The following is a 13,688-nucleotide window of genomic DNA, read 5'->3' as shown; positions in this document are numbered from 1 at the left end:
TAGACAACATGGTGTTATTTTAGTCTGTTTTTCCAAAAAAATATATAAAGGCAAAGCAGAACTGTTTGTTTCTGGCTCCATGCAATGCACAGTGGGGTCTAATATATATAGCACAATTTTATTTTTGCATCATGCATTTTCAGTTTGATCCATGGCATAGCCCGTAGTTGGAGAAATTGAGATAAGCCATATGTAAAGGATGCAGCAGCAAATATTAATAGGGAAAGAAAAGGGTTAAAATTAACATTACTCTTCTGAAACAAGTGCAGTTATGCATACATAAGCTACCAACTTATATTAGACTCCAGGTTGAAAAAAAAAAGTTTTTACACTGAGCACATTCTCTGCAGTCCGAGTGCGATGTGTGAATGCACTGAAGCTCACTCTCGCTCATATCTGAGGTAAATCCTTAACACCATCACCACTTACAGTACATGTGATTTATTGAACTAAATACGTTACAATCAGCTAAGACGAATATCCAGGTTACTTTTCTGAACAAGAGCGCTCCCAAGTCCGTGTGTTCATGTGAATCGCGGCACAGTTCGGCACACACACACACAGAATACCGGCAGATCAATGCAGCAATTAAAGCAGCCGCACTATATTCCTACTCATTACAACCTCCTGCAGGTATGGTGTGGTACTGGTGTGACAATTTTTCATACGATCTGTGCCCCGTTCTGAATTAAACTTCCAGTGTAAAAACTCCCTTTATTTATATTGTTAAAATGAAAAAAAAAAAACACTGCCTATTTAGAATTATTAAGCTTAGGCTTAAGAGACATTCTTAAACATCTATGCCCTTTGATACATGTCTAGTCTTCATGCTATGGTTTCACTAATAATAAACGTACATTTGCATAAAGCATGGACATTTGTCCCTACCCATGTTGATTAAAGTATTACAAACTTGAAACATATTAATTTAAGATGCATTTACAACTGATACATTGAAGGTTGTACCTGAAGCTGTGCTGTGGTATCTGGCACCAAGATGTTAGCAGCAGATCCCGTGAGTCTTGTAAGTTGCGAGGAACCAGCAATAACTTCTTGAGCATTTTAAGCTACAGTAGCTGATTTATTTGATCAGACTACACAGGCCAGCCTTCGCTCCCCACGTGCATCAATGAGCCTTGGCCGCCCATGACCCTGTCGCCGGTTCACCACTACTTGGACCACTTTTGACAGATCCTGACCAGAAGAGCTGTAGTTTTGTCATCTAGCCATTACAGTTTGGCCCTTGTCAAACTTGCTCAAATCCATATGCTTGGCCATTTTTACTGCTTCTAACACATCAACTTTGAGGACAAAATGTTCACTTGCTACCTAATATATCCCACCCACTAACATGAGCCGTGATGGAGATAATCAGTGTTATTTACTTTACCTGTCAGTGCTTGATCAGTGTATTTGTGTGTCGGTGTATAATACACACACACACACACACACACACACACACACACACGCACACGCACACGCACACACACACACACACACACACACACACACACACACACACACGCACATATATATATATTCATTCTTTAAAGAGTAAGATTTTATATATATATATATAATAATATCTTACTCTTTGAAGAAGTTTTGGTCTATTCAGAAGGAGCATGAATCAATGGACTTTATCTGACAGCCCGATCATCTTTCTGTGCAGCAGTACGATGTGCTCTTGTAAACAGTGCGGAGAGTTTAAGAGTGAGTCTGGCTCTATCTTTGCTCAGCACCTGCCTTTGGCTGGTTTCAGATGCCTTCTTGAATTACTGAATGTTCCACATGAAAAGATTTAATCTCTCACCTCTAAGCGGATTCATTTAAGTAATTTGCTTATTAGATAATTCCAGGGGCTTTCAGCCGTATTTGTGATCCACAGCAGTAGATTCAAATGATCAAGGAACAGAAAATTTCAATTCACTGCCAATTGACTGGAACCTCCAGCCACTCCGTAAACATGCCTCATCAAATTCTGGCATCGCTTATGACATAATAATTCAAAATTAGTCACATACATGTTTCATATCAAAAAGTCTATTTAGAAATCACAATTTTGCCTTTCTTTTTGAAAGCCAGAATAATTCAGGTGATGTAACACCATCTCATCAATACTAGACGGTTCCATTACCACACCTACGGACGAGTCCATGCACCCACCATAGAGCTTCCTTCTCGAATGCAACTTTCACAACGGCAATAGGACTGATCCTCCCTATATCCATAAAATTGGCTCGGTTATTTCAAGCTTAATCACATCAAGGGGTAAACGATGAGACGCAGCTTGCATATAGTATATAAACCTCCTCCCCCCTCAACCTAAGAGGATTATACAGCATCTGATAAGGCCAATGATGACAGTACTACTCAGGGTTATGAGCACAGGATGTGACTGGCATAAGCAAAGGATGTTTAGGGCTATTGGGATTCAGTTTTTTTTTTTTTTAGAAATTACTTTTATTTTGATGTTCCTGTTGTCTGGCTTAGTGATGTTACAGTCAGGTCAGGAAGCTTAATAATATGTATGTGCTGTTTGATAGTCATGTTATTATGCGGCATGCAAATTTAGACATTTCATTTGACATGCACTACTTTTGGGGTCGGTTTGCATGCTGATTTTATTATTACATGTAGTGGTCATTTGCTAATTAATCAGAAATCAGTTATTTTACATTGGCAAAATCCATTGTCAGTCTATGTCTGAATGGTTTAGTTTAGCTGACGAATCTTATGTAAATGTTCAGTGAAAAAAAAAAGACCTACAACCTAAGATGGGACATATGGAATAGAGATTACATCATCGTTTTCATTCGTGTCAAATTAAATATTGAGTCTATTGAGTTCCTTCACCAAAATTCTAAGAAGTGCTGTGAATGGTGTGTCGCTCTTTAAACGCTTCAGCGGATATGGTCCTTAACACTGTGCCCTCAGATGTATCTGTCCAATGTTGGCACTGAGGACAAGTGTGAGCTGTCCTAATTGAAATTAAAGCCTACTGCTCCTGGAGTGGATCCCACCCTGCCAAAGTGTTGGCTTTTGCACAGGTGGGCCTTTACAGTTCACATAATGGGAAGAAGTATTTCTGTCACAGATGGTTGGGTTCATTTCTAATGGCACCTGGCCCCCAGACACACACACACACACACACACACACACACAACCCCACCTACCTAAGTGCGTGCACATGCTCGTACAGTCTCTTTGCCCTTCTTGTGCCACCCACCATGAATGATGAGGTTCCTGGTGCACTGACACCATGTGGGCAGGCCTGCAGAACACATGGACAGCAGCATGCTTCTTCTCACACACTCACTGTATGCTCCACAAGCAGATGAGGAAGCGTGTATGTCTGATCAGTGCTGACGCTTTCTTGTGTGGATGTTGTCTGTTATGTATGAGCAGTTTATTCAGACATTACCCACTCAGGTTACTGTTTGCCAGAGTTGCTAAGTAAAAAAAAAAAAAAGAGAGATTAAAAATCTTTTTCTTTTTTTTTCAACCTTCTAAGGCAGCACCCCCACCATAATAGAACCCCATTATTTGGAATGTCCACATTGGCCAGTAAGTCCATGTGCAACATAAGTCGCACTCCATTTTGGAAGACACAAATCACAATTGAGTTCAGTAATGGGATGTCAGTATTTTGCTAAGCCAACTGTGAAACTAATAAAAATATATACAAACATTGTTTAATTACAATGAACTGTTTTATTGATATTTGTCAGTATTGAATGAAGGTTTTTAGTTTAACGTTAATATGTTGCTAAGGAAATGTAACAGTGTTTTTAAGCATAAAAATACATTTCTATTAAAAGTTTGTGAGTAGGATTTTTATTGTCTTTAACTCTTAAATGCATAACCCAGGTCTTTAGCGACCCGGGACGTCATTCACTGCCCTCCTCCTCATTCATTTTTAAAAAAAAGTTAGACATCAACCTTCTGAGTATTCCTCAATCAATTAATTATAAACAATTAAACAAGAAAAAATAATGCCTGTTTTCCATTATTTTTTGTAAAAAAAACTGTATAGGGTCGAGGGTAAAAAAAAAAAATGATTACACTGTTGACACTTCCCATACACCTAACCCTACCCTTAGACTTATCCATACCCCCACACCTGTCACTAACTTTACACACATACACAAAAATGTCAGCAAAAGTCTTTTGCAATACAATATGAACACAATAAGTACATTGTACTTAATGTAAGTACTTAAGGCCACCTAATGTAAAGTGGGACCCTTTTTTATGATTTCTTTTTTCAAAATAACATAATTTATTTGAAATAGACATCATTTACTCTTTTTTGAAGTATACCAAACAGCAGATGAGCCCCATTGACTTCCATAGTATGGAAAAAGAAACACTATGGAAGTCAATGAGGGCCTTCAGCTGTTTGGTTACTGACATTCTTGAAAATATATTTTGTGTTCAGTTGAAGAAAGAAATATATACAGATTTAAAACCATTTAAGGGTGAGTAAAGGATGACAGAATTTGTATTTATTTTATTTTTTTGGGTGAACTATTCTTTTAGTGTCATGTTAAATTAATTTAAAAGTATTAATTTCTTAAAATCTTACTAACCCCAAACTTTTGAACAGTAGTTACACACATATTTTAAGTAGAGGCTAAAATGTTTACTCGTAATATTTTCTTCTCACCTCATCCACCATCTTAGATGTATTTCTTCACAGAGTGAGTTGCTGTGCATTTTTGGGATTGACTGCTTTATAAAGGATTCGTGATACTGCCTTGTTTTGGTTAAATTAAGGCATTTTAGAATGCAGCAAAAATAATCTCTATTCTATTTTATATTAGTTTAAGAGAGAATTTCATATGCTTTGGATCTCACATCTTTTATACCATATATTTGTGCTCTAAGGTCCTAGGATCCAGATCCTATTGGTTTAATATTGTTTGCTTTAATATACTCTCAGCGGACAAGAGCAGAACTGGCTCAGGCAGAATCTGTTCTGATAAAGGAGAATCCACTAGTAGATGGCACTCGTGCCATTTCCTGAGTTCTTAATACCTTCCCCTTATCTTTTGTGCCGCAGACAAAAGAAAAAATATAGTCTGTGTTTTCATAAATCAAGACACAATATCTGATTTTTGAATGGAAGTCCTTTGAAATGGCAGCAATCTCAAACACAAACTTACCACTGCCAGATTAAAAGGCAATGCAATCATCTTAACCTGTCAAACGATCTTTGCACCGCAGTGGTTTTGGATGAGTGCGCTTAGGTGCAGCCAGGCGTGTATTCACACTGGGCTTCTTCCCTTCCCCTAAAGAGCAATGTGAGGTGCTGTCTCTTTAAGTTGAATTAAATCCAGCAGATATCTCAACCGCGGGCCATTAGTTCTAGAGGAGGCAGGCATTATGAGTAATTATACCAAAACTGCCATTATTAATCCGGCCTCGTCTTCCCTGGGGGCTACTGTACAAATGTCTTGGGTGGAAATGCTCAGGATGCAGGAAAGTGCAGATGATGTCTCTCTCTTCCTGTTGTTTATCCCCACACACTCATTACACTGTTGGTTTTATCCTGAATTACACAATATTAAGGAATAAACGAGGCTCTTCAATAGCGTCTGAGATCGATTCTCCAGACCAACAGGGAACGTTACAATAAGCTAGTCATTAGCGTGTCAGCATAAACAAAAAAAAAGCTGTGCTAACGTGGGCGACAGCGTTTAAAGGTGAAGTGAGTCATTTCTGTGCCGCTATTGTCAGGAAATGGATTTGCAAAACTAATGTTTTCAAGCAGGTTTCCCAAACATTCCCTCCCTCTTCCAATGCTTTGTAAACAGATAGTCCTCTCCCAACAGTGAATGGTCAAGCTAATGTCGCTGTGTTAGCTTGGTTGATGAAATCATTCTAGAAATGGCTTGGTCACAGTTGTCTGTGTATTGAAAAGAAAGAACAGAAAGTATTGAATGTACAGGTGCTGGTCATATAATTAGAATATTGTCAAAAAGTTTATTTATTTCACTAATTCCATTCAAAAAGTGAAATTGTATTTTTATTAGGGGTGACCCCTAATAGTCGAAGATTCGATGCATCGATATGCAGGACCGGATTCGACCACTGATCTCATGGTCGAATCTTCGCGGGTGTTATGAAAAGAGGATCATACCATTTTGGCAATATGGGGTGCTCAATATTAGTGGTTTAAAGACGTGTCGCGTCGCTGAGCGATTGCCCCTTTAAGGGCACTGAGTTTCGCACCGGACGCACTGCGCCTTTTAAATTCGAACACATAGGCTACTCCGACGGCGGCCTCAAATTTCCCTCAAATCGTGAATGTACATACTGATTTCACCCTGTACAAGATACACTCATCGTGCATGCAGCTCTTCTGTCAGAAGTAGATTCAAAATTGAGCTCGCGCGTATATAATGTTCACGTCCGCCTGGTGTGAGATACCTGAGACACGGCGCTGAGCTTCAGTCCGGTGTACGACCCCATTTAGGCACAATCGGCTTAAGAACGTGCATATAAACGAACTCAAAGTGTTCTTTTCCTCTCTAGGCAGGTATTTTTTAGGTTTATTTATCAAAATATTATTTTGTATATTTATGTGATGTTCTGTTTCGATCGCGGCTTTTAAATGTTATGAGAGAACGGTTAATTTACGAATGTGTAGTGTAGCCTAGTTTTGATCACTTTATTAAAAGTGGTGGCTGTGTGCCTTGTGTAAAGTAAAATAAAAATAGTCGTATACCTCCTGATGACTAGTGTCCTGCCCTTCCCAACCTATTTATACCATTTATTTTTTGTACGGTCTATGGCTTACACACACATAGATGATCGACTATCGGTCGACCATCGAGAGATTAGAAAATTCTGATTCGAATATGTAAATCCTTAGTCGGGGACACCCCTAATATTTATTCATTACACAGAGGCTGATATATTTCAAATGTTTATATCTTATAATATTGATGATTATAACTGACAACTAAGGAAAATGGCAAATTCAGTATCTCGTAAAATTAGAATATTACTTAAGACCAAAAAAAAGAAAGGATTTTTAGAAATCTTGGCCAACTGAAAAGTATTAACATGAAAAGTATGAGCATGTACAGCACTCAATACTTATTTGGGGCTCCTTTTGCCTGAATTTTTCCAGAAATGCGGCGTGGCATGGAGTCGATCAGTCTGTGGCACTGCTCAGGTGTTATGAGAGCCCAGGTTGCTCTGATGGTGGCCTTCAGCTCTTCTACATTGTTGGGTCTGGCATATTGCATCTTCCTCTAAACAATACCCCATAGATTTTCTATGGGGTTAAGGTCCAGCAAATTTCCTGGCCAATTAAGAACAGGGATACCATGGTCCTTAAACCAGGTACTGGTTGCTTTGGCACTGTGTGCAGGTGCCAAGTCCTGTTGGAAAATGAAATCTGCATCTCCATAAAGTTGGTCAGCAGCAGGAAGCATGAAGTGCTCTAAAACTTCCTGGGATACGACTGAGTTGACCTTGGACCTCAGAAAACACAGTGGACCAACACCAGCGGATGAGATGGCACCCCAACCCATCACTGACTGAGGAAACTTTACACTGGACCTCAAGCCATGTGGATTGTGTGTGCCTGTCCTCTCTTCCTCTAGACTCTAGGACCCTGATTTCCAAAGTAAATGCAAAATTTTCTTTTATCAGAGAACATAACTTTGGACAACTCAGCAGTCATTTTTGTCTTTATCCCAGGGGAGATGCTTCTGACGCTGTCTGTTGTTCAAGAATGGCTTGACACAAAGAATGCGACAGCTGAAACCCATGTCTTGCATACGTCTGTGCGTAGTGGTTCTTGAAGTACTGACTCCAGCTGCAGTCCACTCTTTGTGAATCTCCCCCACATTTTTGAATTGTTTTTGTTTCACAATCCTCTCCAGCTTGTGGTAATCCCTATTGCTTGTACACGTTTTTCTACCACATCTTTTCCTTCCCTTTGCCTCTCTATTAATGTGTTTGAACACAGAACTCTGTGAACAGCCAGCCTCTTTTGCAATTATCTTTTGTGTCTTGCCCTCCTTGTACAAGGTGTCAGTGATCATTTTGGGCAACTGTCAAGTCAGCAGTCTTCCCCATGATTGTGTAGCCTACAGAACTAGACTGAGAGACCAGTTAAAGGCCTTTGCAGGTGTTTTTAGTTAACTAACTGATTAGAGTGTGGCATCAGGTGTCTCTTTAATATTGAATCTTTTCACAATATTCTAATTTTCTGAGATACTGAATTTGGAATTTCCCTTAGTTGTCAGTTTTAATCATCAAAATTAAAATAAATATACATTTGAAATATATCAGTGTGTGTGTGATGAATTAATACAATATACTAGTTTCACTTTTTAAATGGAATTAGTGAAATAAATCAACTTTTTTTTCTAATGACATGACCAGCACCTGTATAAACATGAAAATCCTGTCATTATGTACTCACCGGCATGTGAAAAAGTAGCAGGGGAGCATGGGGAACAACCTAGTGCGGGGTTAGTTGTAACAAGCATGGTTTAACAATTTCCATGCATGCCAGGATGATGAAACTTTATGTATTTACTCGTTGCCATATCAACTTTATTTCGAGAAAAAAAATTGTGCCACAATTAAAAAAATCTTTGAAATATATGACTGAACATTTATTTAACTATAGCAAAAGTAAATTTCTTACTTGAAGGTGTCATGAATTTAAATGTCATACTGTTCCTGTGGTTTTTACATTCAAAAACATAACTAATAAGAAATAGGCTATTTTCTACACTGGTTTTGAGGCTCTCTCCAATAAAGGAATATTAGAGGAATATTACGAGATTCATCTGCCTGCCGACGGGCTTGCGCTTTGGTAGCCCGTCTGGAAAACACACAGCCCCGGGATATTGGGCTTTTCAAGTCCTGGCCCATACATGTCTGAGTCCAGCGTGCTAAAGGTATGTTCTGTTAGACACGTACTATTACATATAAAAAACAAGTTTTACTTACATAAGTGTGCTGCACCATTCATGTCAGATCCGATATAGAAGAAACAGCGTTGTGTTTTAATCTCAATATGTCTACAAATCCAGCAGCAAATCCAGAGATTTGTTTACACACGATTTCACAGTGAAATTAAATGAACACCATTCCCCACGTCAGCTGGAACTTCATTAAAAATAAAGTTCAACCACACATTGCTAATATTATGATCTGAAGGAAGCTTATGCAGCGACTGTGTTCTTCCACAACCAAGAATAGCGCAATATCTTGCTATATTCTTCGGCATGTTTATTGCTGCTGGCTAGCGCAATCTGAACGGCTCCATGAGTGGATTGGTGGGGCTACTGAATTACTCATGCTTATTATTCTGTAGAGGCAGTCAAGCTGCAAACAGATTTGTTTTCTGGACAAGGACGTTTTTCAGCTCTGAAACTTAGAGGATATTCTTATATTGCCATGACCTTTTATATACCAAAAGCTCAGAGAAAGTTGATTTCTCAATTCATCACCCCTTTAAGTTAATTTTTAATCTCAGTTTTTTTGTGTTTGTTTAAAATAAGTCAAATCTGATATAATTTTAATCTTATATCTGTTATTTAACAGTTGAGGTAGTTCTTTAATGCTGATCTAACAGCAGAATACATGAGCCGTGGTTGAATTCCCAGTTGCGCAGATGGGATGCATCATAACACTGTTACAATGAGCCCCTATTAGAAATATGCTATTATATTCTATATTTTATTAAATTCTTTTGAGAAACCATGAGAAAAGGGTGAATTATGACTGATAGTCAATGTTCAGAAATGATTCATCATTATATTTTTAACTATGTTGTATAGCTGCATTTAATTATAAAAAATGCCATTATTTTATTTTAAAAAGTGAATAATTGTATTTTATTGACAAAATATTTAAGTTTGTCTTGGATATTTTTTTATTAGATCAGGTAACATTTTAATCCGTCGTATGGCCATGTTACATTGTTACCCTCACATGCTACAATGTACATTGGGGCATCTATGGGGCACGTTGTCACATTTCCCATTATTTGGAGGTAAATCAAGAATATGAAAAAAAGTATTCACTGTATTAATAAAACAAAACTACATAATTGTACTAGACTGATAAAAAGCATTAGGTTTTGCCCCTCTCTACCGTACACAACAGTGACTCTTTACAGAGATAATGTACTTTAAAAAATCTACTTAAATTCGTAATGTTTTCGGACACTTAATGCATATTCTTTACAATTATATGTAATGTAGTTTAAATTTATATTAAATGCAATTAGTTGAATTTCAGAGTGCTTTTTAACGCACATAAAGGAATAGTTTACCCAAAAATTACAATTGTCATGATTTACTCACCCTTAAGTTGTTCCAAACCTGTATTAGTTTCTGTCTTCTGTTGAACACAAAAGAAAATGTTTTGAAGAATGTCAGTAACCAGAAAGTTGACGGCAGCCATCAACTTCCATACTAGGAAAAAGTCAGTCAGTGGGTACCGATATTTTTCAAAATATCTTTTGTGTTCATCAAAAGAAAGAAACTGACAAAATGTCAAATGTGTACCTTAAATGCAATGTAAGTCGCTTTGGATAAAAGCGTCTGCCAAATGCATAACATGTAAATGTAAAATGTTAAGATGTAACTTGAGGGTGAGTAAATGATTCATTTTAATTTTGGGGGGAACCATTCCTTTCTTAATTTAATACACCTTTATGCTGTATGTGATTTCATTATTACTTATTTTGTCTTTGAAAAATGGTTTACCATTAAATGTAATGACAAGTATTAATGGTAAACTCCCCTTAAAACATTGCAGACATCAAATTCATGTGTTGGTATAAGTGAACAATGTTTTACTGGGCCGTTTTGTTTATCCATCCACCTAAAGAGTCTGCTAACAGCAGTGTGGTCTGATACCCTGAGTGTTTCAGGTTCTGAAGCCAACACAATGGACATGATTGGTGCTTCGCCTCCTGGTGAGCACCTTTATCGCATGTGCTGTGTGCCTTCCCTCTGACTCTGAGTAGGCCAGCATGCTGTGTGGAGAGAAGATGGCCAATAGCTTAGACTGCCTGGTGGCAGATGGTTAAACTCAGGGACGCCTCGCACCCAGAAGCGCGCGCAGCCCAGATATCATCGTCTCTTATCGTGCTGAGCAACCCCGGGCTTGGCAAATTGATTAATACCAGCCTTTCATCTCAGAACCCTCATAAAGATATCATCGCCGCTGAGGAGAATGTCCCCAATCCACCAGACTGACAATTGATGACACCTCTTATGAATTACCGGCGCCCTAATTCCACTTCAGCCTTCATCATCATCAGTCTTTGAGGTTATCTAGGCCTCATTACGCAACCGGAGCTGCATGTATCTCTCCACCTCTAGATAGAAAATGGCGACTACCATCATTGATTATTTTTCGACGCTGCATCCCAGATCCTCTGGTATGGATGTTTTTGCGTGTCACCTGATCTCAAGGTTATCTCCTGTGTATCTCCAGCTCTCGGTCTGCAGAGAAATGAGAATCGATTACAGTGGGATGGGCATCTCTCTCGGCGTGCCCTGGGGCTAAATCTCGACGAGCAGGCCTCCGTGTTCATTGGAGCAGAGTCGACAGTGTGGCTAACTGTGGCCGTTAGCCGCAGCCGACGTTGTAGATTTACAGACTTGGCCACTGTTTGCCATGACACGGAGTTGCCCCCTCCTCTTCTCCATTCTGTTCAATCAACCCAGCTCATTGGCGGCAGCCAGCCCCCCTCTCCTCCCTCCCTGTGTCTGAGTAATAGCCTGCTTCTCCCCTCCTGTCACCATGAAAGGTGGCTCTGGCTCTTTGCTGTTCGGCCTTTTTTTCCACGTACGTCCTTTCAACCGGCAAGGCAATCCCAACTGAGATCTCTATCCTGGGTGATTTATCTGATGTATGGAGCATAGATTCAGTCCATCTCTTTCTCTCTCTCTTTCTATCTCTCTTTCTATCGCTTTCTCACATACTTTGATGGAACGATCAGCATTTGTAGTGTCCATACATTTTTACTGATCAAAAACTTCTGCTTTTACCAGTAACACCATTAACTCTTTCCTGGTCAGTGTTTTGTGTGTGTGTGTGTGTGTTTTTGTTTTTCTTCAGCCACCACTAGTGTTTTTGGTCGTTTGCCCAAAATAGTCATGGCCCACAGAATCTTTTGTTGTATGAATATCTGAATATGCAATATATAAAAAGTACAGACCAAATCCCTTTTAATCTAGTTATTCTTTATTTTAATTTTTTTTAATTTTTTTTATTTAAACACTTAAATGTAGGTAAGTTTAATTAAAACAAAAAAGCTGAGAAAAACATGTTTTTGTCAAAGACTACATCTGGATCAGATTCAGTGATGAGCAAAACATAGATGGAGCAGATCAAATCCATCAACACCCCCAATATGCAAAACATTACACATCTCTTGCAAAAGCAAACCCTTTATTTGAAACTATTTTAACAAAAAACAAAAAAAATGTTTGTGCATAGTAACACTTAAATAATTATTCATACACTCCAAACTACACACGGATATGACAAATGCAAAAAAGTTTTTTGCTTATATATATATATATATATATATATATATATATATATATATATATATATATATATATATATATATATATATATATATATATATATATATATATATATATATATATATATATATATATATATATATATACATACACACAGGGCTTGCGAAAGTATACGGCCCCCTTTGACCTTTTGCCACATTTCAGGCTTCAAACATAAAGATATAAAACTGTATTTTTTCGTGAAGAATCAACAAAAAGTGGGACACAATCATGAAGTGGAATTAAATTTATTGGATATTTCAAACTTTTTTAACAAATCAAAAACAAAAAAATTGGGCGTGCAAAATTATTCGGCCCCCTTAAGTTAATACTTTGTAGCGCCACCTTTTGCTGCGATTACTGTAAGTCACTTGGGGTATGTCTCTAACAGTTTTGCACATCGAGAGACTGAAATTTTTGCAGAACAGCTCGAGCTCAGTGAGGTTGGATGGAGAGCGTTTGTGAACAGCAGTTTTCAGTTCTTTCCACAGATTCTCGATTGGATTCAGGTCTGGACTTTGACTTGGCCATTCTAACACCTGGATATGTTTATTTTTGAACCATTCCATTGTAGATTTTGCTTTATGTTTTGGATCATTGTCTTGTTGGAAGACAAATCTCCGTCCCAGTCTCAGATCTTTTGCAGACTCCATCAGGTTTTCTTCCAGAATGGTCCTGTATTTGGCTCCAAAGTTCAAGGGGGCCGAATACTTTCGCAAGGCAATGTGTGTGTGTATATATATATATATATATATATATATATATATATATATATATATATATATATATATATATATATATATATATATACACACACACAGAGAGAAGCAGAAATAGTTATCGCGATTAAAATATGATTAATCGTGCAGGCCTAGTTTGACGACCTAACTCCACAATTCAGTATTACACAGTTCACAGTCTTTGTAACGTGTTTCAGCAATACATTTCTAACATATAGAATGTGTTTAGAAACTAATTTCAGAATTGATTTTACAGGGAGTTTCAAATGACAAATCTTTGGGTATAATATGTCACAGATTACTTTATTTTGCTATACTCACTTACATAAATGAACTATAATGTTCTGCACCCACTAGAAAAAAA

At 37.9% G+C, this 13,688-nt stretch overlaps 1 protein-coding gene across 11 annotated transcripts in view; it reads left to right on the top strand.

Annotated features, from left to right (window-relative positions):
* The window catches only part of nrxn2a (neurexin 2a), a 449,133-nt gene that overhangs the window by 287,784 nt on the left and 147,661 nt on the right, over window positions 1–13,688 (top strand). The window lies entirely within an intron of this gene.

Source organism: Pseudorasbora parva, chromosome 18, assembly GCF_024679245.1.
Source record: "Pseudorasbora parva isolate DD20220531a chromosome 18, ASM2467924v1, whole genome shotgun sequence".
Taxonomy (NCBI): Eukaryota; Metazoa; Chordata; class Actinopteri; order Cypriniformes; family Gobionidae; genus Pseudorasbora; species Pseudorasbora parva.
The sequence above is the reverse complement of the archived record's forward strand: the minus strand, read 5'-3'. Positions and strand labels throughout refer to the sequence as shown.